Here is a 24,114-nt window from a genome sequence, read left to right as displayed (position 1 = left end):
TTTAAACAAAGAAAATTCCTCAGTCCTGTGTCCTCCAATCATAGAGTTTGCCTATAGGATGCTCATTTGCATGGAATGCATGTTCTTGTGTCAATCCAGTCTGTGGGACAGAGAACCTTATATGGTAAAGACTTAAGTGTGTACCATACAAATGCTATGCTTAGATACCTCATAATTCCCCCCTTCGGGACTGGAATTAACAGTCCCGAAAAAAAAAAAACGAACTATATAAGACTCAAATTAAATAAACACATATGAGAGCCCCAAAAGAAATCATAAAACGCCCAAAAGAGGCTAGTCGACCCATCGGACCCCTCCGGGCCTAAATCCTGCCTAGCAATTCTCACCTCCCGAAACAAAAAATAAGCACTCGAGGTCACCCATATGTATCCACATAATAAGAGTCACAAAATATTACCTATTCGCCTAATGGTAAACCCCGTCTATGTCTACCTAAAAAAGAAATGCATAGCAATAGCACATATAACATCACAACAAATTCAGATTAACGCTCAGATTAATACAGTATATGAGTAAACATCAAAACAAAATAAGGCAAACAAAAATATATGGCTCCGAAACCTCCAGATGGGTAAACCTATATGGTGATGATGTTTCAGTCCGCAGATGTCATCGCGTTGACATTCAGGATTCACTGTCCATGTTTACTGTCCTTATATGTACTATGCTTAGATACCTCAGTTGCAAATAGAAATTTCCAGTTTACTCGGTCAAATGCTTTTTCTGCGTCTAAAGAAATGACTGTGGATTCCAGGTTATGTAGAGTAGAATAATCTATGATGTTAATTAATGTACGCATGTTAGTAGAGGAATGTCTACCTTTATTAAAGCCTGTTTGGTCAGGATGTCCTTCTGGCCAAAGCTTTGCTAATTATTTTGAGATCTACATTTATTAATGAAATTGGACGGTAACTGGATGGAAGTGTCGGGTCTTTACCTGGTTTTAATAGCAGAGTAATATTGGCTAGGTTCATATTTGAAGGTATTTTTTGTTTTTCCCTTATTTCTAATATCATATTGTAGAAAGTGGGTGCCAGCATTGTCCAGAATTCTTTGTAGAATTCTGCTGGGTAACCATCTGGACCTGGAGCTTTATTGTTGAGCATATGCTGGAGAGCTTCATGGAGTTCGCCAACTGAAGAGAAGAAAGTGTATTCTCTTAGTGTGGGATGGTGAGAGCTCCAAGCATCACAGAGACCAAAATCCTTCATGTTTTACAGTTTCTGAGGATTACCAGACTCGATGAGCTCCTGTGGTTCTATGTTTGTCCAGTAAAATGTTAAAATCACCTCCCATAATTAGTGTGTTAAGAGAGGGACCACTGTAATAGCAAATCAGTGTCTTACCGGTTGCTGGTTGCTCAGTGTTACGACCTTGTCTAGGGGAAAGAAGGGCGCAACAAACGGGTAGATTAAAAAGGCCTTATTGTTGTGATGGAAACAGCAATGCAAAAGATGGTCCCCTCAAACCTGTGTCGGGGTTAGTGGGTCTGCTGAAAGAAACAAAACCCAAACAATTAGAACAAAAGGAAGTCCTCCCAGCCAAACAAAGGAAACAACAGGGACTTAAACTGGCATCTTATTCACAGTTCACGGTTTCTCTAAACAAAATGAAGCAGTTCCAATAAACTAAAAATGGGTAATCCAAACCTAATACAAATGTCTTTACTTGTTTACGCTATCCTAGCCCAACATATGCTAACCTTAACTAATAACACAAAAATGACCCAACAAATCAGGGATAACAAAGAGGAACTTAAAGAGCAGCCACAAGAGCTGAGCACAATCTGATTCCAACCTCAAGTCCGGGACTACTCATATAGCTCTAGACGCTAAACATAAGCACCAGTCAGGTTTAACCCTACTGAAATCACACACTAATCTATACAAGATATTTCCACCACTAAACCACAGAGGGCATACACACAGTCACTAAGCCACCATTAAACCACCGAACTGAGGGGGAAAAACTGTCTGAGGCAAACAGCTTCCCCCCCCCCAAATGATCACAGCTGCTGTCCTTTATTTCTGGGTGGTGGGCAGCTTGCAGCGTGATTGGTCGGGTGCTTGGCCACTCCGAGGGGAGGAGACGGAGGTGTGTCGGTTTCAGCCACTCAGACACTTGGGTCTGGAGCTGGGGTTTGCATACCAGAGGTGCCACATGTAACCTTTGTATTGCTATTTTGGGACAACAATACTTGTAATACTAATTAGGTTGTTCAGGTTAGTTTCAGAAGAGCCAGTTCAACTCCAGGAGAGGAGAGTAAAGAAATCTGACAAAGTTATTTAGTACTATGTTTTTATATAAAACCAGAAAACATTGCTGACATTCAGGGAAAACAATGTGAATAATTATTCATAAGTCCAGCATATGTATACCCATACAAATGAATCATTGAAGTCTCTGTGCAGTCAGATATCTGATTCGAGATCCTGTGCATACAGTCGTATGCAGAAAAGTCCAAATCTGCTTACTAAAATGAAGGAGCGCAACCCGATTCAACAAAGCCCAACACTGAGTGTCCAGAGGGAGTCCAGGTGTGTTGGGAGGGAATGTACGTGAAGCTGAATGAAGTCGTTGGGCTGTTACTACTTGAGTTGCAAAGAGGAAAACAATGAGAAGAAAACCCGGTTGCACAAAGGGAGCCTCCTACCAGCCCAACCAGAGCGGAGGGGGTCAATCCAATTCCAGGCCCAACCGTCAGACAGGTTGCCTAGAACGGGTTTGGATTAGGTTGTCATCAAAACCTGGCCAATTCCGTAGTCCGTAGCGAAGAAGTTGCTTCAGGATGATGGTCTCCCTGATCTGCTCTTTGGTCTGTTGCTCTGGCTGAATCCAGCGGGGGAAGAGTCCTTTTAAGCGGTGATATGTCTCAGTCCAAAAACTCCAGTGCCAGGTTTATATTTACATATTTACAAAAACAGAAAAAGATATACCTTTTGTCTGTTCTTAGACCAGCCAAAAAATAATCCAGTACTCAGACCTCAGAGCCTCCTTCTAGTTGCCAGCAATGCAACTAAAAAAAAAAAAAAAAAAAAAAAACTCTGCACTTCTCAGGTGTCCATTAAATACTCTAAGCCCCTCCCCTTGGACTTAATACTTCCTGACTTTTACAAACAAATCACTTTTATCAAGATTCTCTTAAGTTTCCACAAGTAAAATAAATACAGAAATAACACAAGTTCTACACATTCATTTAGGACATTCATATGCATCACAGTAGCATAAATACCAAAGTAATAACTGTTTTTAAAATAAAAATGTTTGGCACGAACTGGAGTGATCACATGATTGTGATGTCACTTACGCATGTCGGCCAGGTTGGCTTCTTAACAGCGGATTGGACATTGCCTCAGGCTTAAACAAAGCCATGGCAGTGACAGGAAGAGGATGGTAAGTAACCAACAAACGCCACATACCCAGTAAACATTGCAAAGTACTAAGTGTGCACCCCTAATAACTTGCTAGATGAGGCAGATGCGGTAATATGACCGTCGAACTTTGACGTAAGAGGGTTTGTCTCTGCAATATGTAAATGCAGCATATTATGACAGCTTATCGTAAAACTGAACAAACAATAGTTTTTTCCATGTTAACAGAACACTTGAGAATTCACAATCCTTGTATGTAATGTCAACGGGAAACTATTCAGGACTGAAATAACCTGACTGTGCAGAACCATCCATGTGTGGGTCATCTGGTGTAACCAGAACACTTCACACAGTTAACAAAGGCAAAAATATAAATCCTTGCAAATATCCCAGAACAGGAATGTATGAACAGGTGCAAGAGTAGAAATGACATGGTGGCTTCCTTGGTACAAGGAACATCTACACTTTACTCTGAAGCTATTTGTTGTGCAGTCTATGAACCCGAGCAGAATTACCTTCCGAATTACCTCAAAGATGTACTTCAGTCCCTTAGGATAATTGATGTTGAGGCAGCAAAGTAGTCCAATCAGCACTGCAAAACCATTTGGTACATCTCGCAGCTCATGCAAAACAATGTGCTCCTCCAGAATCACAGCCGGAATGGCTCAGGCCACTTTCCCCTCATGTTGTGCACTGGGCGTGTGTTTGTGGCATCAGGGTGAGACTGGTTGGCGCAGGTGGTCTCATCCTTATTTTGACAGGAGTTTCGGTAGTAGGGCTAACTGGGTGTTCGCTGTGCTTTGTGTGGGTGATCCGTTTGGTTGCAGACCATTTTGTGGAGTCCGGTGTGGGGACTCGGTTATGGTTCTGTTTTAGTTTGGATTCACCGTTCTACACTCAGTTTCGTTTAAGCTTTGCTACACTTTTATTTTGTTCTGTCATAGTGGGAGTTTTGTGTTTAGTTTGGTGTTGGGCTAGATTAGTGTTTGGTTTTGTTGTGACTATGGTCACTTTAGTTTATGGATCTGTTGCTCTTTTGTTTGGTTTTAGTTTCACCGAGTTCTGTACGGTCATTCTTTTCTTTCACTCGGTGGTTTTTGGTGTATGTTTTATATATTTCTTTCAGCAGGTCCTCGAACCCCAACACTTGTTTTATTGTGTATTTTCGTCACAGGTTTTATTCGTTGTCTCACGGTATGTCAATAAAATCGTGCTTCCTTTACTACCTGTCCTCAACGTTTTTATTATCTTTGTTCAATGTTATGCCCAAACATACCCCTTGAAACGGGACGTAACAAAGTAACATCTATGATCTTTGATCGGGCCACCATCTCCGCAGTTTGCTCTATGGTGATCAGCAGGCCAACATCCATGCTGTTCCACACTGCTGGTTCCTCCACAGAGTCAGTGGTCTAAAGTTTAATAGAGCACACACTTGTTTACCACAAGCATTCAGCAAGATTATCTTGTATGGTATAATAGGTGTTGGCCTGCAGAGTTATGTTGTGATGTGGTCCATTCTTCTGACATTTGAGCGCCAGCCAAACCAATAACCAAACACAGCCAGAGGGAAGGAACTCCACAGATCTACATGCCACAGTCTAGTGCAGGGGGGGCCAACATCGGTCCTCAAGAGCCACAATTCTGCATGTTTTTCATGCATCACTGCTCCAACACACCTGACTCAAATTAAATGGATCCAACAGCCTATAAGGATCTGCACAATGACTCATTAGTTTAAGTCAGGTGTGTCGGTGCAGGGATGCATGTAAAACCTGCAGGATTGTGGCTCTCGAGGACCGATGTTGGCCACTGCTGGTCTAGTGGGTGCCTAAGTGAGTACTGAAGTTGATTATTAAAAAAAACCAAAAACACTTTGTTTCTAAAGCAAATCCCATGAATTCTATCATCTAGTATATCACACATTATATTAATATTGGGTGAGTTTAAACTTGGAGAACTTGATGAAGTTCGAGTTTTCCTCTTTCAAGAAGAATGGACGTCGAAGACGTGCTTTCGCTCTGGTTGCAATTCTACAACAACATCAAAACAAACATTTGGCCATTAGGGCAACAGATATCAGCATCACCACAAATGAGACCAGTTTTCACACAATGGACCAAACCACACGAAAGCCCAGACCTGCTTTTAAAACGGCAAAGACAAAACTAATGTCCAGTGCACAGTTTTTAGTGTGTGGCATCCAATGTAATAAATAATAATGTCTGACTCTCTGACTGGGAACTGCCTGACTAGGGTAGAAGTTTATTATTTAAAAGCAAATCACATAAATGAAGAAATGAAGTGAGGGGCAGCTTCTAATTCATTTCTTAGAGGAGAGAGGCGAGCAGCACCTGAACTAAAACAGAGTTTGAGCTGTCCTCCTTGTAGAAAAGCTTGTAAAGTCTGTTACAGACTCTGTGAGAAGTGAGAACTTTGTTCTTGCTCTTGAGGCTGCAAGAACAAGAGAAAAGTTTGTATTGGTCCAGTAATTTCATCCTCCACAAGAAGCTTCCTCCGTGACAAGGTGGGGGAGGTCTGTGTTTTTATGTGCAGTCATAAGCTGACCTGGTGATTTCATATTTAGTGAGAAACTCTGTCCATGGCGGGTGGGTCTGAGCATGCAGCGGTGTCCCTGTCTTTATTTTTCATGTGCTGTATTAATTTTCATACTTTCTCACCACCTGGATCAGCTATCAACTAAGACAGTCCAGCAAGGCACACAGATCTTGAGAAATTATTGTTGTGAAATGCCCTGTGTCATGTCTTAGTGTCACATCCTTTGTTTAGTTGAGTTGTTTCCTGTTTTAGTTTGAAGTTTCTGTTGGTACTTTGAATACCTATTTATATACTTTCTTTTACATGTTGTTACTCCTGAGTGCTATATTTACGATTAATGCTGGGCTTACACCAAAAAACTTTTTAAAAGATTTGCAAAACTACCAGCTCACACCAGCTCACATCTAAAGACAAATGTTTAGAGTTTTAAGTCTCAGGCTGAGATTTGACAAAGACTGCGAATCACTATTTACACGACAAGAGGCCTCTGCTGTCCTCTACGCTGTTGTCTGCTGGGGAGCGAGCAGCACTGACCGGGACAGGAAGAGACTGAACAAGCTGGTCAGGAGGGCCAGCTCTGTCCTGGGCTGCCCGCTGGACTCTGTGGAGGAGGTGGGTGAGAGGAGGATGTTGGCCAAGCTCACATCCATCATGGACAACACCTCTCACCCGCTGCACCAGACTGTGGAGGGGCTGAGCAGCTCCTTCAGCAGCAGACTGAGACACCCTCAGTGTAGGAAGGAGCTCTACCGCAGGTCCTTCATTCCAACTGCTGTCAGACTGTACAACTTATCTGTATAGTCATAATACTGTGTAATATTTATTTATATTTTACTGTGCAATACCCCCCCCATTATCAATATCATCATATTCTTCATATCCCACCATCACCATGTAAATATGTATATAGTCTGTGAGGTTGTTTTCTTTTGCACTGTCAATTATATATATATATATATATTTATAATGCTACATATTTTTTGCTTTTCTTAGACTTCTTTTCTTGTAAATAATTTATATTGCACCTTCTTGCTGTGATGCATGTTCACCTTATTCTGTCTTTCTGCACTTTATTCTGTAACAAGAGCTGCTGTAACGAGTGAATTTCTCCACTGTGAGATTAATAAAGTCTAATCTAATCTAATCTAAACTAGATTCTTTTAGCATTTTTTGTGATATGTTGGACAGTTGATAAGGAACAGAGCTGATCTGCCCACAGCAAACAGGGGGAGAGTTTCCCTTTAGGGAATTACACATCATTGTTAAGTGTGGCTTTGCATCTCCACCAGGTGTTACACTGACTCATCAGAATCTGGAGGAAGAATGAGTTTCTATTCTTCTCTCATTTGTTAGATCATTATACTGTAACACATAAATGATCCACAGCAGACGTTTACTCCTTAATACCCATCCGCTCCCCTTTCTGGACGGTCTACCATTGTTTGTCTTTTTTTTTTTTTTTTTTTTTTTTGCCCATTTTTGCTGGTGTTCTGACTGTCAGGATTCATGTTTCTGCTTTTGTCAGAGCTCATCTATTGGTTGTTGATCATGTTTCATCACTGCAACTTGTGATAATATCAAACATGTTTGATATTGTTGCAGATCCAAGACTAGAGAAAGACTGACATTAAACAGTGCAGATTACCAGCTTAAACCTAACGACCGAGATAACGGGAGCGCTGTGACTCCAGTGAAACTCCTAAGATTTCCTAAAGACTTCTGTTTTTAGTCTGTGACCATGAAAATCATTTTGTGTGAGCCCAGCATAAAATTGCACAAAATGAGACAAAATGATTCTTATGTCTTGCTTCTGTGTATGCAACAAAATTTTGGTTGGTTCCACCAAATGTCACTCCAAGGATTATTGAAAAGCTGGCAGCCCTGTTTATACTACATAGATATAAATTTAGAATGTGTACAGCCACATTTATATTACATAAAGCTACAATGGTTTTACATAGAGCTACATTTATATTACCATAGAGTGAGGTGAAGAGAGAGTGAAAGAAGGAGGGTCATCAACTTGTGGACCAGATGTATTTGCAATTTTGCCTAGAATTAAAATAAGCTGAGTACACAAGTGGAAACTGGGCTATTGAGAGAAAATCTATTGTTGAGTTTGACAAATGACTTTCTTGAAGTAATACTATATCTGCTTTCAATTCATGCAGACAATTAAATTTTTTTTTAACTTTTTTCCCTCATCCCAACTCCACGCACATTCCAAGTGACAAATGCGAGTTCGTTCATGAACCAACCAGAGATGAGGCTATATGCATATTACTGAAGTTTGTGTGTGTGCATCCCACTGCTTCTCCACGTGCATGTGTATCTGCCAGCTGGTCGTAACAGGGATGTATGTGTGCTTGTGCTGTTCTGTGTGTGCGTTCATGTAAGTCATGAAAAGTGCTGATGTGTATATAATATAATAACAGGTAAGATTACTATTAACCATGAAATGACCTGAAAGAAGAAGTGTGAAGAGTGAAAGGGCTGACAGTGCCAAAAGAAAAAAGTAATTTAAAAACACATCTGTGTTGAAAGCATTTTAGTGGAGATGGGCTGTGGATTTACTGTTAACCAAATTATCTTTATGGCAGTTTTATGGATATAACATGATCTAGTGAGAAAACAGGGAGATTTAAATTTTAAATTACATAGAACAAAATTTATATCACTTGGGTTGCATTTATATTATGCAGAGCTACATTTATATATCTATCTATTCTACAGTCATTTAGCAGAAGCTTTTCTCCACAGCTACTTATATCTGAGAGGAAGAAAAACACAAGCAGAAACCAACCAGAGGGACGTGATCATTAAGTGGCAGTCAGACTGCTGGGAGTCCAGGTGGACCCAGGTAGACCCAGGTGCTGTCGCATAGTGCTAAAGGCAGGGCTGTTTTTTCCCCTTCCCCTCCTTACAATCAGTCTTTTGTTTAAGTATGAGATCATGATTTCATCACACAACATCATATTGAGCGTAAGTACACGCACGCATGATATTCTACTAAACAAAAATATGCTAAATTTTAACCAATGGATTAACAAAGGAATTAAATACTTTGAACATATTTGAACACAACAGAAACTTTTTATCTTTTAATACACTCTCATCACAATATGGGATTAACAGCAACAGATTCTTAGAATATCAACAACTCAAAATCATAATACACACAAAATTCCAAAAAGACCTGGAACGTCCTCCAATGGTAGCAGATTTTATGGACCTCTGTACCCCAAAATTAATTTCAATGATGTAAAATGTTTAATGTAAAAAATACTTACCTACTTCAAAATGGGAGATAGATTTATCCATCAATCAACCATTTTGGCTACAAATATGTCTTAATGCCTTTAATATGCCAAATTTACCCAAATTTACAACTCATACAATACAAAGTCCTCCATAGAACGCATTACACAGGACAAAGGATGTTCAAGATGGGTCTTAATCACTCAGATATCTGCACACAGTGCACAGGTAACACAGCAGATGATTACTTACACGCTTTATGGCTCTGTGCACCTGTCCAAAAGTTCTGGAACAAGGTTTGTGAGGATTTATCCATATGGGTTAGATGTAACATTCCTGCATGTCCTAAACTTTGTTTACTGGGTGAACCAAGTGACATCAACATAGACACTAACAAAGCACACATGGTCCTCACAGCCTTATGTATCGCAAAGAAAACTATTCTAGTGAACTGGAAGTCTAAAAACAATCTAAGTGTTAACCAGTACAGAAATCTCCTGTTGGATCACATCAGTCTAGAGACTGCACCGGCATCCATTAAACACCAATTAGTTAACTCTCAGTCTCCCTGGACCCCGCTGATTAGTCACGCCACATAGTGGGAAAGGATGCTGGGGTCTTGTCGTTCCTTGGGGATCGAGTGTGGGGGAACTGCGGACATGTCCTTGTCTCTGGGGTACCTAGCCTTGGTGCTGGGTTGACGTGGCCCATGGTGGTTTTGCCTGGGGCGGTCGGGTTCCGTCAAGTTCCCGGGCAGGGCTCTGCTTGGATCTGTGGGATGCCTGCCCTCCGTGCGGCCCACGCCGAAGTGCCCGGTGCCCACTGGGCCTTTTCACCATCGCCCTGGGCTGCTCGGTGCCCCTGCCCCATTGTGCCAGGAGGCTCCGGTCTGGGGCCTTTCTGCTTTAGGCTGCGTAGAGCCACTGCTCTCTCTGCTTTGGCTGTCCTGGGCTCTGTGCTCTATGGACTTGCTGGGCGTTTGGGGCCTCGGGCTCCCCCTCGTCTCCCCCAGATGCTTCAGGGTGTGGCGGGGTCACGGCCTTCTTGCAAGCATACATTTCATCCTTGTTCCATGGTCACACATGCATGTTCACGTTCACACATGCATGCTCACAAACGTGCTCGTCTCTCTAGATGTTGCTGATGTTTGTGTGTTGGTACGTTTCTCAACAGGTATGTTTCATGACTGTTTGATTTCATCATTATCCTATTTTCTTTATGTATCATGTAGCACTGTGTTAGTTTATATTGTTTTTGTGAATACTGATTTGATTTAGGCAGCCTAGACAACTTTTATTTCCACATTTCAATTCTGTCCTTTTTCTCTCTTCCTCTGTCTCCCTGTCAGGTTCGGCACCCACATATCAAAACTACAGAAAATGTTTCCTGTCTGTATTTTGATATTAGGGATAGGTGGCAGGTAAGTGAGCGCTGGTGGCAGGTAAGTGACGCTAATGCTGTAGGTGACGTAGTTCCGGGGGAGATGGCAGATTCAAACTAGGCGCGCCCAAACATTTCTACTTTCATTCGATTGTATTTTGTGCCAACTTAATCAAAATATTCTTTAAAGTAGGACTATAGTGTCTTTAAAAGGTACACTCTAGAGCACAGCGGGGAGGATTTGGCCAGCCTGACAGATTTTATAGATCGTTGTTACGACAGAATCGTCATGGGGAAACCAAACAACACGTCAACCCCCTCCACCGCATCTAAGTCCAAGAGACAGCGAAATGAGGATTCACCTGGAGCTATTTCACCAACGGGGAACGACTCAACAGATGTTCTGATCTCCATAGATAAGAAACTCAGTAGTTTTGATGCGCGTTTGAGTCTGGTAGAAATTCTCCACAAGGAGTTCCAGGCGCTACGTGAATCATTAGAATTCAGCCAGAAGCAGGTGGAAAGTCTGGCTGCAGAAAATGCCGGTCTCAGAGAGACGGTAAAATCCCTCACCGAGGGCTTGACCCGTCTCTCAGATGAAAATAAGAAGATTAAGGAAACGGTGATCGATCTGCAGGCGCGGAGCATGAGAGAGAACCTGGTGTTTGCAGGGATTCCAGAGCAGACGGAGGAGGACCCCGAGACCACGGTGAAAAACTTCATCAAAACCCACCTGAAGCTCCCGGAGGAAACGGTGAAAAACATCTCCTTTCACAGAGTCCATCGGCTCGGCGGGAGGAAACCCGGGTCCAGCAGACCAAGACCCATAGTAGCGAAATTCGTCAGCTTCAAACAGAAGGAGCAGGTGAAGAACCAGGGCCGCGAACTGAAGGGGACCAACTTCGGAGTAAACGACCAATATCCGAGAGAGATTCTGGACCGACGGAGAGTCCTGTTTCCCATCAGAAGGAAATCTATGGCTAATGGCGCTCGCGCTGTCATCGCGGTGGATAAACTGTTTATTAATGGACAACTGTACCGCGACCCGGACATCACTCCGTGGCTCTTCTGATCCCAGGTGCTGTAAGTCAATCTCTCCAAATGATCACTCTTAACTCGCCATTATAGATCACTGACAGTAGAACACACTGCTCGTCTCACCACAGCCTCTACACCTAGATCGATGTATTTTTTTCTGTTTCACCACTCTTCTCACTTTTCACTTTTCACTATCTTTCTATATCAAGTCTTCACTGTTAATTGTAATCCAGCTCGTAATATCAGCAGCGCACGCAACACCGTCAGGACGCACAGCCGCACCATACATGATACTTATAAACACTCGCGTTTTATGTATGAGAGAACACGCATTAAGGTAGACTACATATACGGACATTTAACATACGGACAAACGCGCGCAATCAGGCTGCATGCAAACACGCGCGAACACGCAAGAGGGGCGCACAAAGACACATGCGTCAGTAACACGCATGAAGCATTAAACCGTTCACAATAACCATGTTAAAAATCGTCTGTTGGAATGTACATGGAGCCGGTTCCAGGGAGAAGAGGTTGAAGATCTTTAATAAATTACAGGAGCTGCAGGCTGACATTGTCTTACTACAAGAGACTCATTTAACAAACTCAACCATAGATCTTCTTAAAACAGCTCAGTTTCCTCATGTTTACTCAGCTTGTTACAATTCTAGGCAGAGAGGAGTAGCTACTCTTATTAATAAGAGACTAAATTTTAACATAGATAGCACAGTAGTGGATCCGGAAGGCAGATTTCTGATAACTTTATTATCTATTTGTAATATCAAATTATGTATTACCAATGTGTACGGCCCCAATGCAGATGATCCCTCCTTTTCCCACTCCCTGTTTGCTACACTCCAGAATTATTCAGATAACAGAATAGTGCTAGCTGGTGATTTTAATGTAGTCTTGACTGAACAAGATCGCTGCAGCACATCAGGTAGTCATCGAGTCTGGCAGTCGTCAGAAACTATCAAACAGTACATGAAGGATTTTGGTCTTTGCGATGCTTGGCGCTCTCACCATCCTAAACTAAGAGAATACACCTTCTTCTCTTCAGTTCACCACTCCTTCTCTAGACTAGATTATATTTTAAATAGTAATTCACTAATGGGCGACATTTCAGAGACTCAGATACATCCAATCAGCATCAGCGATCACGCACCAGTTTCATTCAGTCTGAGAATCAAAAATAATAAACCGATTGGTAAAAGCTGGAGATTTAACACCTCTTTATTGAAAGATCCTGAGTTTATTGATTATTTTAAAAAAGAATGGTCAATTTATATAGAAAAAAATGACATGCCTGAAACTTCAGCGTGTCTCCTTTGGGAAGCAGGAAAAGCAGTAATGCGAGGGAAAATAATTTCCTTCTCCTCACATAAGAAGAAGAAGGAAACAGCAAGAGTTTTAGAATTAGAACTCAGGATTAAATCATTGGAGGAGGCTTACCGCATTTCCCCTGAAGAGCACACAATGAATAATATAAGGAAAACTAAATTGCAACTTAAAGAAATTATAGATAAAAAAACACAATTTTTAGTGCAAAGACTTCGCTTGGAGAACTTTGAACATAGTAACAAATCTGGAAAGTTTTTAGCAAATCAACTAAAAACAAACAAGGAGAAAACAACAATCTCCTCTGTTAAAGATCAAGACGGAAACATCAGCCATGACCCAGACAAGATAAATGACACGTTTAGAAGCTTCTATAAAACATTATATGAATCACAGATTAATCCAACAGATGAACATATTGAACAATTTTTAAATAACATTAATCTACCAAAACTAAAAAATGAAAATAAAATAAATTTAGATGCACCTATTACTGTAGATGAACTCCACAAAACTCTCCAACATATGCCGAACAATAAAGCCCCGGGTCCAGATGGTTACTCAGCAGAATTTTACAAGGAATTCTGGACAACGCTAGCTCCTACATTTTATAATATGTTGTTAGAAATACAGGAAAAACAAAAAACACCGCAAAATATGAACTTAGCTAATATAACACTATTGCTAAAACCAGGCAAAGACCCCACACTTCCATCCAATTACCGTCCCATATCTTTAATAAATGTAGACCTGAAAATAATTAATAAAGCTCTTGCCAGAAGGATAGAAAAAATAACCCCTCTTATAATACATCCTGACCAGACAGGTTTCATAAAAGGTCGACATTCATCTACTAACACGCGTAGACTAATTAACCTCATAGATTACTCTACTTTACATAATCTAGAATCCACAATCATTTCTCTACATGCAGAAAAAGCCTTCGACAGGGTAAACTGGAAGTTTCTATTTGCAACACTAGACAAATTTGGGTTTGGACCTGCTTTCATAGAGTGGATTAAAATATGATATAATAACCCAAATGCATGTGTGAAAACCAACGATCAAACTTCTCCAAGCTTCCACTTACAGAGAGGCACCAGACAGGGCTGCCCACTCTCCCCCTCACTTTTTGCCATTTTCATAGAGCCGTTAGCAGCTGCTATTAGACAAAATATAGAAATTAAAGGAATCCAGGGCAAAAACATAGAACATAAAATAAGTCTTTATGCAGATGATATATTACTTTTCCTTCAGAACTCACAAACATCACTCTCTGAGACAATCACAGTTATTAATAAGTTCTCATCAATATCTGATTATTCTATTAACTGGTCTAAGACTACAGCCATGTCCATCAACTGTGACCTACAAAACATCCCTAATATCAAAATACAGACAGGAAACATTAGATATTTAGGTATAAATATTTCCCCCAGATTATCAGATTTAACAAAATTAAACTATGTTCAGCTACTAAAAACAATAGAAGATGATCTCTTACGGTGGAGGCGCTTACCCATCTCACTAATGGGGAGAGTTGCCACCATTAAGATGATGATTCTACCTAAAGTTAATTATTTATTTTCAATGATACCCACTAAACCCTCCACCAGTTGGTTTAAATCTCTGGACTCTTTCATATCCAAGTTTCTTTGGAAAAACAAGCCGTCACGTATCAGTCTTAAAACCTTACAGCAGACTAAAGATAGAGGAGGACTGGATCTACCAAACTTTAATCACTACTTTATAGCTAACAGGCTGCAGTACATCTCAATGTGGCTCAAACCCAGTTATCTGGATGAGCCGTGGCTAGATGGGGAGCAGGCTTTGTGTGAGGACTTAGTCATCTCTGACCTGCCGTTCATCAGCTCAACCATTAAACCATATAAGTGCTTTAAAAGCCTTAACATCCGTTTTTCCTTAATGGCTTGGTGGGAATTCTGTAAGATAACCAGATCTTCCCTCTTTCCATGTAGACTTACACCCATCTGGAACAACCCTGACATCCTGCAGAACAAAAAGATGATAAACTTCACTCAATGGAAGACTAAAGGAATACAACAGTTAGGACAGATAATAGAAAATGGAAACTTTGTATCTTTCAACACAATTGTCTCACAGTATGGAATCAACAGCAATAAATTCTTAGAGTACCACCAACTAAAATCAATTATATATAAGAAGTATACCCCTGTACAGTTAGACTTGCAGCTTCCTGTCAGAATAGCAGAATTCTTGAATCTTAATACTCCAAAATTATTATCAAAAATATATAGATTACTTGCAAAGCTAGAAGACAGGATATCTCTCCCAACTTCAAAATGGGAAGATGATTTATCTAATAACTTTGATCAGAAAAGATGGTCACAAATATGTTTAAACACGTTTAAAATGACTCAGACTTCAAATATACAACTAATACAATTCAAAATTCTCCATAGAACTCATTATACAGGACACAGGATGTTCAGGATGGGCCTTTCACCATCAGATATCTGCCCACACTGCTCTGAGAACACTTCTGATAGCTACATCCATGCGCTGTGGTCCTGCACACCTGTCCAAAGGTTCTGGATTAAGGTGTGCGAAGATCTCTCAAAATGGTTTAAAACCAGTTTTTCTGCAAACCCCACACTTTGCCTACTGGGCGACCTGGGTGACACTTACATAGGAATACACTCCATAAACTTGGTCCTCGCAGTCTTATGCATCGCAAAGAAAACTATCCTTGTGAACTGGAAAGATAAGAATAATTTGTCTATCCAGCAGTTTAGAAATCTCCTGTTAGATCACATCAGCATTGAGACAATGTCTGCCTCCTCCAGGAACCAATCAGATGACTTTCATTCCCTCTGGTCCCCTGTGACTGGCTACATCACCTAATGTAGGTGGAGGATTGCGGCTTCGCTGGGATGGGGGTGGATATGGGTGGGGGGTCCCTGGTGGCTTCGGGTCTCCGGTTGTCTCCTGGGTGGGGATCTCGGCTGCTCCGCTGCTGGGTCGGCTGGGGGTTCCGGTCTGGGCGGGCGGCATTGGGTGGGCCCCGGGGTGGGACTGCCTCGTGGCGGTGGGGGGTGGCTGCCGGGGTGCCTGGGTCGGTGTCCGTCGGCCCCTGGCCGGGTGGCCGGTCGGGCCCGGGGTGGGCCGGGTGGGGGCCCCGGGCTCTGGGGTGTCGGGTCTCCCCCCTCTCCTGGGGGTGGGGGGTCTGCCGCTGCTGGGGGGGGCTGGGCCCGTCCGGATGTGCCGTGCCGGGTGTTGGTCCGTGCCCTGGTGTTTGGTCGCAGCCCCGGAACCTGGGTGGGGGTGTGTTTGTATATAGGTGGGTGTGTGTGTGTGTGTGTGTCTGTAGGTATGCGGGTGTGTGGGTGGGTGTAGAGGGATGTGTGTGCTGTATGTGTGTGTGGGTGTGTATGAAGGTCTAGGTGTGTGCGTGTATGTGTGTGTGAGTGGTGTGCGGGTGTGTGTGTGGAGGTCTATGTGGGATGTGTGTGTGGGTGTGTGTGAAGGTGTGTATATATGAGTGTGTGCACGTGGAGGTCGAGGTGTGTGTGGAGGAGTGAAGGAGTGGGTGGAGGCGTGAGTATGTATGGAGGTGCTTGTGTGTATATGCAGGTATGTATGTGAGTGCGTGTGTAGTGGTGTATGTGTATGGAGGGGTATGAGAGTGTGTGTGTATGTGGGCACCGGTGTGTGTGTTTATAGGTATGTGCGTGAAGTGTGTGTGTGGAGGTATGTGCACGTATTGAGGTGTTGGTGTATAGAGGTGTGTGAGAGGGTGTGTGAGTGGCTGGGGTAAAAAAAAAAAAAAAAAAGTGTGTGCGTTTGCAGGGGGTTAGGACGTGTCCTCTGGGGGGCGCCTTGGCCGGGTGTTGGGGGCGTGGGCCTGGGGTTCCCTTCCTTTGCCTCGCCCCCCTCCCACTCAGAAAGAGGAAAGTGGCCCCTTGGGCTGGTGGCTGGCCCCTGGGGGGGTTCGTGGCGTGCCTGGGTTGGGGTGCCTGCTCCGGGCCTGTGACGCCCTTCGGGGCCGGCGGGGGACGGGGGCGCCCTAAGCCACTGGCGGGTCGTCTTCCAGGGGGGAGGCTTACTCCCCTCTGGACCTACATCTCCTGACCCCTCCCCTCCCCCACTCTTCACTACATACACAGGTAGGGCTGTGGGAGGTGTGCTTGTTGCGCTGGGCGGGGCAGGGGGGTCATCATAGTGGCCCTGTTGCTTCGCCGAGCGGCAGCATGCCTCCCAGCAGCATGCCTCCCAGCTTTTAATTCCACTTAGTCACTGAGCACAAATAACATTTGCAACATACAAACACGTTTTGGGGGGTGGAACATGCGAGGTCAGGTGGGTGGGACTGCTCAGGTGGCCCCACCCCCTCCTCAATGCAGTTACTGCCCCCCAATTTTAACCCTCTTTTTTTTAATTGCAAACAGCACATAATATATTCCATCACTAGTGGGGGAGGGAGGGGGGATGGGGTCTTCAAGCGCCCCTGAGTGGTGTATGTGTGGGAGGATAAATGGAGGAGTGGAAGGAGAGTGTGTGTGTTTGTGTGTGTGTGTGTTGGTCTGGGGGGGGGCAGGACTGGTTCTCGGGGTGTGCGGCTGGGCGCTGGGGTGTGGGGCTGGCCTCTGGTGGTGGCCGTCTGGGCGGGCCGGGTCCCCCCGGGTGGCGTGCTGGCCCTCGGCCTGTGGGGGAGGGGGCTCCTGGGCCCGGGCCCTCTGCCCCGTCTGTCCCGGGCGGCCGGTGCCCGGGGGGGTCGGGGACTGCTGGCCTCGGCCCGCCGGGGCCGGTGCCCTGGGTCCGCGGGGCGGCTCCTGCTGGGGTCTCCTGCTGCTGCCTTCCTGGGCGGGCGAGTGGTCGTCTCTGTGGACCGGTCGGGATCTGTTGCCTGCGGGGGGGCTGGTGGCCTGGGTCTCGGGACCGCTGGCCTGACTCTGGCCTCTGTTCAAGTGAGGTGGCATCTGCATGATCACTCTGCATGGTCACTCCTTCCTGAACGTCTCCACACAGTCTTTGCGTCGCCGTGTGGCCGAGTTCTCCAACACATCCACACAGGTTTCTCTGCGCGTGTTCTTGAATACAGCAGTTTCACTTATATCTATTATCATATTTTGTTTCTTTTTTTAATTATTTCTGTTCTTATTATTATTATTACTCTTACTCTTATTATTATTATTGTTACTATTATCAACTAGTTATGTAATGACCTACTGGCTAGGATGATCGTAGCTATATATGTTGTAAGTAGTATGGATTACATGGTCTTCTGTATGATGTTTCAAGTCCCCACCCGCACTCCCCACACCCTTTCTGTCCCTCTCTCTCCCCTCCCTCTTCTCTCTACTTTCTTTTCTCTCTCTCTCTCTCTGTCCCCTCCGGTCGAGTCCAGCATTAAGAGTCTGATTTAATAAAGTTTTTCATCAAGAGGGACTTTATACATGTAGTATAAATCCCTGCTTGATAGAGTAAAATTGCCCAGCACCAGACAGCAGCCAGACAATCATTCTGTTTGCAACGATGCTGGACAAGACAGGTTAAAAAAAAAAAAAAAACTACAGAAAATAAGATTATAATAAAAATAATAAAAATATACCAAACATCAAGGGCAGTCATTTATATAACATGTTTGCCTTGGTAGAGGAAATCTGTCCAGCTAAATATGGCACACAGACCATTGTTCTGTATGTTAGGATGCTGGACAGGACAGGGTATAAAAAAAAGAAGACGTAGACACAAGCGTGATAGAGTGAAGCTGCATGCTTATCTGTGGCGGTAAGGAAGGATTGGCTGGAAAGACAATAAGCTCGGTCTTGGACAGATTTAGCTGAAGGTGGCGATCCTTCATCCATGCGGAGATATCAGCAAGACATGCTGATATTCACATTGAGATGGTCGTGACGTCAGGTGGGAAAGAAAGGAAAAGCTGAGTGTCATCTGCATAGCAGTGGTAGGAGAAACCATGAGAGCTAATGACTACACCAAGTGAGGAGGTGTATAGTGAAAAGAGAAGAGGGCCAAGCACCCAGCCCCTGTTGTCAGCCCATGTGATCTGGACACGCCCCCTTGCCAAGATACTTTGAAGGATCTTCCTGTGAGGTAGGACATGAACCACGAGAGGACAGATCTTGAGATACCAAGCTCCGAGAGTGTGGAGAACAGTATATGATGGTTGACTGTGTCAAAGGCAGCAGACAGGTCCAGCAGTATAAGGACTGAGGATTGACCAGCGGATCTGGCAACCCGTAGGGAATCAGTAACTGACAGGAGAGCAGTTTCAGTAGAGCGGCCTTGCCTATAGCCAGACTGATATGGATCCAACAGGTTCTTGTCTTGGAGGAACTGTGAGACCTGACTGAAGACGGCACGCTCTAGTAGTTTAGACATGAATGGAAGCAGTGAGACCGGCCGGTATTTTCCAACCTGGGCTGGGTTGAGTGTGGGTTTCTTCAGCAGCGGGGGAACCCGAGCTTGCTTGAAGGCAGAGGGAAAGACACCGGATTTAAGAAAGGAGGTGATAATATGGGTTACTGCAGGTTTGATTGTAGGTAAAATGCTCTGCAGGATGTCAGAGAGAACAGGATCAAGAGGACAGGTCGTGGGTTTTGAGTTGACTAGAAGTTTTGAGACTTGGTCTTCATTTAGAGAGTGGAAGGAGCAGAGTGAGGCACCAGTAGCTGGTTTGGTAAGGCTGAGTTGGACCAACCAAGGCAGTGAAGTGAAGATAGAAGAGAGTTAAACACCATGAACAGTTGTCGTGTGGTGGGAGCATTGCCGATCTTGTTCTGATAAAAGGCTATCTTGGCCGCCTTTAGGCTGAATGTGAAAGTTTCAAGTTTTTGCTGGTACTCAGACAAGTCAGTGTGTTCTTTTGATTTGCACCACTTTCTTTCTGCAGCCCTGAGTCCGGCTCTGTGCTCCCTTAGAACCTCTGTGAGCCATGGGCTGGGAGGATTTTGTCTAGCTGGTTTTGACACCAGAGAACAGAGTTTGTCTAGAGAGGAGGCGAGAGAGGAGCAGAGTGTTTCTGTAGCCTCATTAACAGACAGTAAGGAGAAGTCTGAGTGGGAAGGGAGGGTAGAGTAAACCTCATCAGACAGCTGTGTAGGTCTGAGGGATGTCAAGTTTCTGCAGTAGGATGCCATCTTTGGAGGAGCTTTAGTGACATGAGGAAGGAAGACATAGAATTTAACCAGGAAGTGGTCGAGGGGCTCCAGACTATCTTCTTTCACAAGGAGCACAGCAGCCCCTAACTTAAATTTTTAGGAGCGCAAGCAGAAAAGTTAGGGGTGCACACTGAAATCGCCTTGAATAGCAAATATTCACATTCCCTCTCATTTTCACTGTAATAAGTAATAAATACTTGAACAATAAATTCAGAAATTACAATGTTTACAGTCACATTTTTTGCAGTTGACATGACAAAAAAAAAAAAAAAAAAAAAAACAACCATAAAAAAAAAACATCTTACTGGCCGCACTAATACAAAACAAGTAGACATAGAACTTCTCAAATCAGATTTGATGATTTTATTTGATTTGATTTTCACTTTGTCCATGTAGCTCTCCAGCCACTGTTCCCATTCCTCAGTAAGAACAGCAGCTATTGGCTGTCCTAGAAGTCGCTAAAAGTGGCTAATTAGCATAATCAGCCTGGTACATATAGTTGTAATGGATGCTGCCATAAAGAGGGATGTAGAGGGAAAGGCAGAAATTGATAAGAAGACAGCCTAAAAATGAAAATCAATCAATCAATCAATCAATAATAATTTTGTGAACATTTTCTATATTTTTATTTCAGTTTTTTTTAAGAGTATTTTGTTTTTTAATTAGGTGTCTGGAACATGCCAAAACACTTAACTTTTTAAATATTTTGTCCACACTCTTAATTAACAGATGCTCCTCATTGGGAAGATAAACTACCTTCATTCACCTCAGTCTCCAAAAGTCTCCAATAATACCAGAAAAACTCGCTAGACTTGTCAGTAGTTGCTTTTTTAAAAAGAAAGTCGCTAGAGGGGTCTGAGAACTCGCTAAAAATAGCGACAAAGTTGCTAAGTTGGCAACACGGAGGAATAATAAATTCCCCCAAGACCAGCCTCTTTCCACACATTAGCCAATCAGTCACACTGGTCGTTCGTCCTGGCTCACACGCATATTGGCTGCCGTCTTTTTCGTATTAAAGTTAGTTTTAGTCGGCAAACCAGCATGATGCTGATTTGTGCATAACTGTAAACTACTGGGCTGAAGAGGGGAGCAGAAGTTTGTTAGTGACAAAATACATTCAGTTATAACTACTACAAGAAAAAGACCAAAAAATGTATCGTTCGCCATAGCGTGAGTAGAATTCACTCATACTGTCTCACATTTTAGTCGCAAAATGTGACCATTTGGTTGCAGTCTGGAGCCCTGGGTCTGAGAGGTGCAGCGGGGTGACGGACAGGTCGGCTGTGGAGCAGTTTCTGGTCAGTGCCAAGCCAAGAGTATTACCAGCTTTGTGTGGAGGAGTCTGAACCAGTTTGAGATTGAAAGAGTGGATGAGAGCCAGAAAGTCAGTTGCTGTGGCTTGCCAATGTGAATGTTCATGTCTGCCATGACAATTTGTGGTGTGCCATCATCAGGAATGTCAGAGAGAATCATGTCCATTTCAGGGACAAACTCATCTATACTGCCACCCGGAGGCGGTAAATGACCAGAACGTATGCAGTGATGGGTGTAGAGACCTTTACTATGTGATACTCAGTATCTCAGCTTTTCACCCCAGAAGGAATAAGTTTACATTCCCTCAGCCACCTTATGACATTAAAGAAGATGGTAGTTTTGTAATTTTCTGACCTGCAACACAGGTACAACAAAATGACCAATCATAGAGGAATTTTATGGAAGTGGGGAATCCTCCGTGTTTTATTGACTGACAGGCCAGTGTTTTCTCCCTAATCTGAACTCTGATGTTATTTCGAGCGGTCATCATCAGCAGTAAAAATTGGACATCAGACAGTTTTTTATTTAAAGAAGAGAGACTCTTCAGTTTTGGTTGCTGCCAATGGGCAGCAAGACCCTGGGCCAACACATGAAACAGGTAAACAATAAGTAAGTTAAACCCTGTCTGTCTTAAAAATTAAATGAACATTAGGCAGATCATTCATGACAGTACTTAATACTTCAAAAGAAGGCTCAAGCCATATAGGGAAGCTTCTAATCTGTCTCTCTACATTAACAATGTTTTTGTCAAGTTTTTCTCCTTTCAAAGCAAGAGTTGCGTGACAGAATTACTCGGTGCACTGTATAGCTTTTTCCTACTTCCTGGTGCCTTAACCAATCATATGCGACTCCCTACGGTTGCCAGACAACACAGTGTTTGGTATTTTATGTCGGCAAAAGAGCAGCAGCCTGCAGGAATTTTGCTTAAATTAACCAAAAACCTTACCTTGATTTTACAAAGATTTTAATCTAATTTATTTCTCAGCACTCAAATGAATGTGTGTGACTGTATGGACGTAGTAGTGGAGTAAACTGGTGGCCTGTTAGTTTACAACAACAAATGTAATGATGTTTGGGCCAAGTGAATACTGTGTTTGTCCTTATAAACTTATGAAATTACTATCAAATTCATTTATTAAGTGAGACTAAGGAAAACAGCCGGTGCGTGGCATCTGTTGATTAATGTAGCTTTTGTTTACACTCTTTTGTATGCTAATGTAAATTAGCTCATGAAGATAGCGCTAGCATTGTAAAGCATAGCAACTTCCTGTGTGTGTGAATCATCTTCGCTCGTCGTCATGTTTGCTGGCGCTATGTTCTCCGTCCTCCATAGACTGTATAAAAGAACCGTCCTCTCACAAACCGCCAACCTGGCAAAACTGTCTGAGGTGGTGGAAAAACGCTCTTTGTGTTTTTCTCTTTCAACTGCAGTTCTGATTTGAAACACTAGGTGTTAATGCTACTTATTTCACCTTTAATGATTACCTTTGAATGCTTAGCTGCCATATAATTGAATGACCTATCCTGTCTGTTTGCAATTTCCATTGATTTACTCAGGAAAATAAATTTTTTTTATTATGTTTGCATTCTAGAGTGATCATATATACAAATATTTGCATGCAGGCATAAATGTATTAAATATCTAGATATGAGAAATTTAATACATTTAAACCTTTGAGAAACACATTTCATAATTAAAACTATATAATTGAGCCAATTTCCCCCAATAAATGACACTTGAGGGCTGATCATGATGTCAAGGTCAGTTCCCTTTTAAGATTACCGTTTGTAACATTATGATAAAACAAATCTGATGTTATACTCAGTTTACAGATGACCGGGACAGAGAATGAGGAGATGCCAACGACAGACACCAAATAAAAGGAGACAGACGGAAGAGTTGAAAATAACTACAATGAGGAAGATCAGAACAAGAGGCAACAGGTAGTATCCCAACTGAAGTCAGTGATTTGAGGACTGCAGACACAGGGTCACAGCAGCTGAACCATCACGGCTTTCCATCAAGCATGTTTGACAAGCAAAAAAAAAGCATTTCACTCAACTTGGTTCGCAACTTTTGAGTGGCTGGAATACCCTGTACCTGGTAATGCAGCATTCTGCTTTGTTTGTAGGTTAAACAGCAAACCAAGACAAGCAAGGCATCAAAAGTGACAGCGTCGCAAGCCCCCGTGTGCACGTTTACGTGAATGAGCGCAACATTTCACATGCATGAATGTCGCCTGTCACTTGGCTGGAGGGCAGCGATTTCCACCTCTTTACTCAAGTTACATAGAAAATGATGGAGAAGGAGTAATGCCGCCTCCCGTGTGTCCAGCCCATAACTTTGAAAATAAATACATACTGAAACACATATTGCAGTGTATGGCTTTAAACATGGTGCCACAATGCTCAAGAAAGCTTAAATAAAAAGCCTTTTTTACTCCAAAGGTTCACCGAGATTCCTCTGTGAGGGTGTAGGCTCAGCCCTCAATGTTCCCAGGTCCAGGAAATGCCCCTGCATGGAGCTACATTGATACTACATAGAAGTACATTTATAATACATAAAGCTGCATTTATATTACCTAGAGCAACATTTATATGATGTAAAGCTACACTTATATTACTTACAGCTGCATTTTTTGTTACGTAGAACTACTTTGATATGACAGAGA

At 43.0% G+C, this 24,114-nt stretch overlaps 1 long non-coding RNA gene across 1 annotated transcript; it reads left to right on the top strand.

The window, feature by feature from the left end:
• Positions 1 to 3,525: 3,525 nt before the first annotated feature.
• On the top strand, positions 3,526 to 20,931 carry LOC121637551. Its single transcript, XR_006009866.1, has 3 exons — positions 3,526 to 3,539; positions 19,161 to 19,168; positions 20,858 to 20,931. It is a non-coding gene; the product is annotated as an uncharacterized LOC121637551 (long non-coding RNA).
• Positions 20,932 to 24,114: the final 3,183 nt, after the last annotated feature.

The sequence above is a fragment of the Melanotaenia boesemani genome, chromosome 3 (assembly GCF_017639745.1).
Source record: "Melanotaenia boesemani isolate fMelBoe1 chromosome 3, fMelBoe1.pri, whole genome shotgun sequence".
NCBI lineage: Eukaryota > Metazoa > Chordata > Actinopteri > Atheriniformes > Melanotaeniidae > Melanotaenia > Melanotaenia boesemani.
Note: the sequence above shows the minus strand (reverse complement) of the source record. Positions and strands in the feature narration are given on the sequence as shown.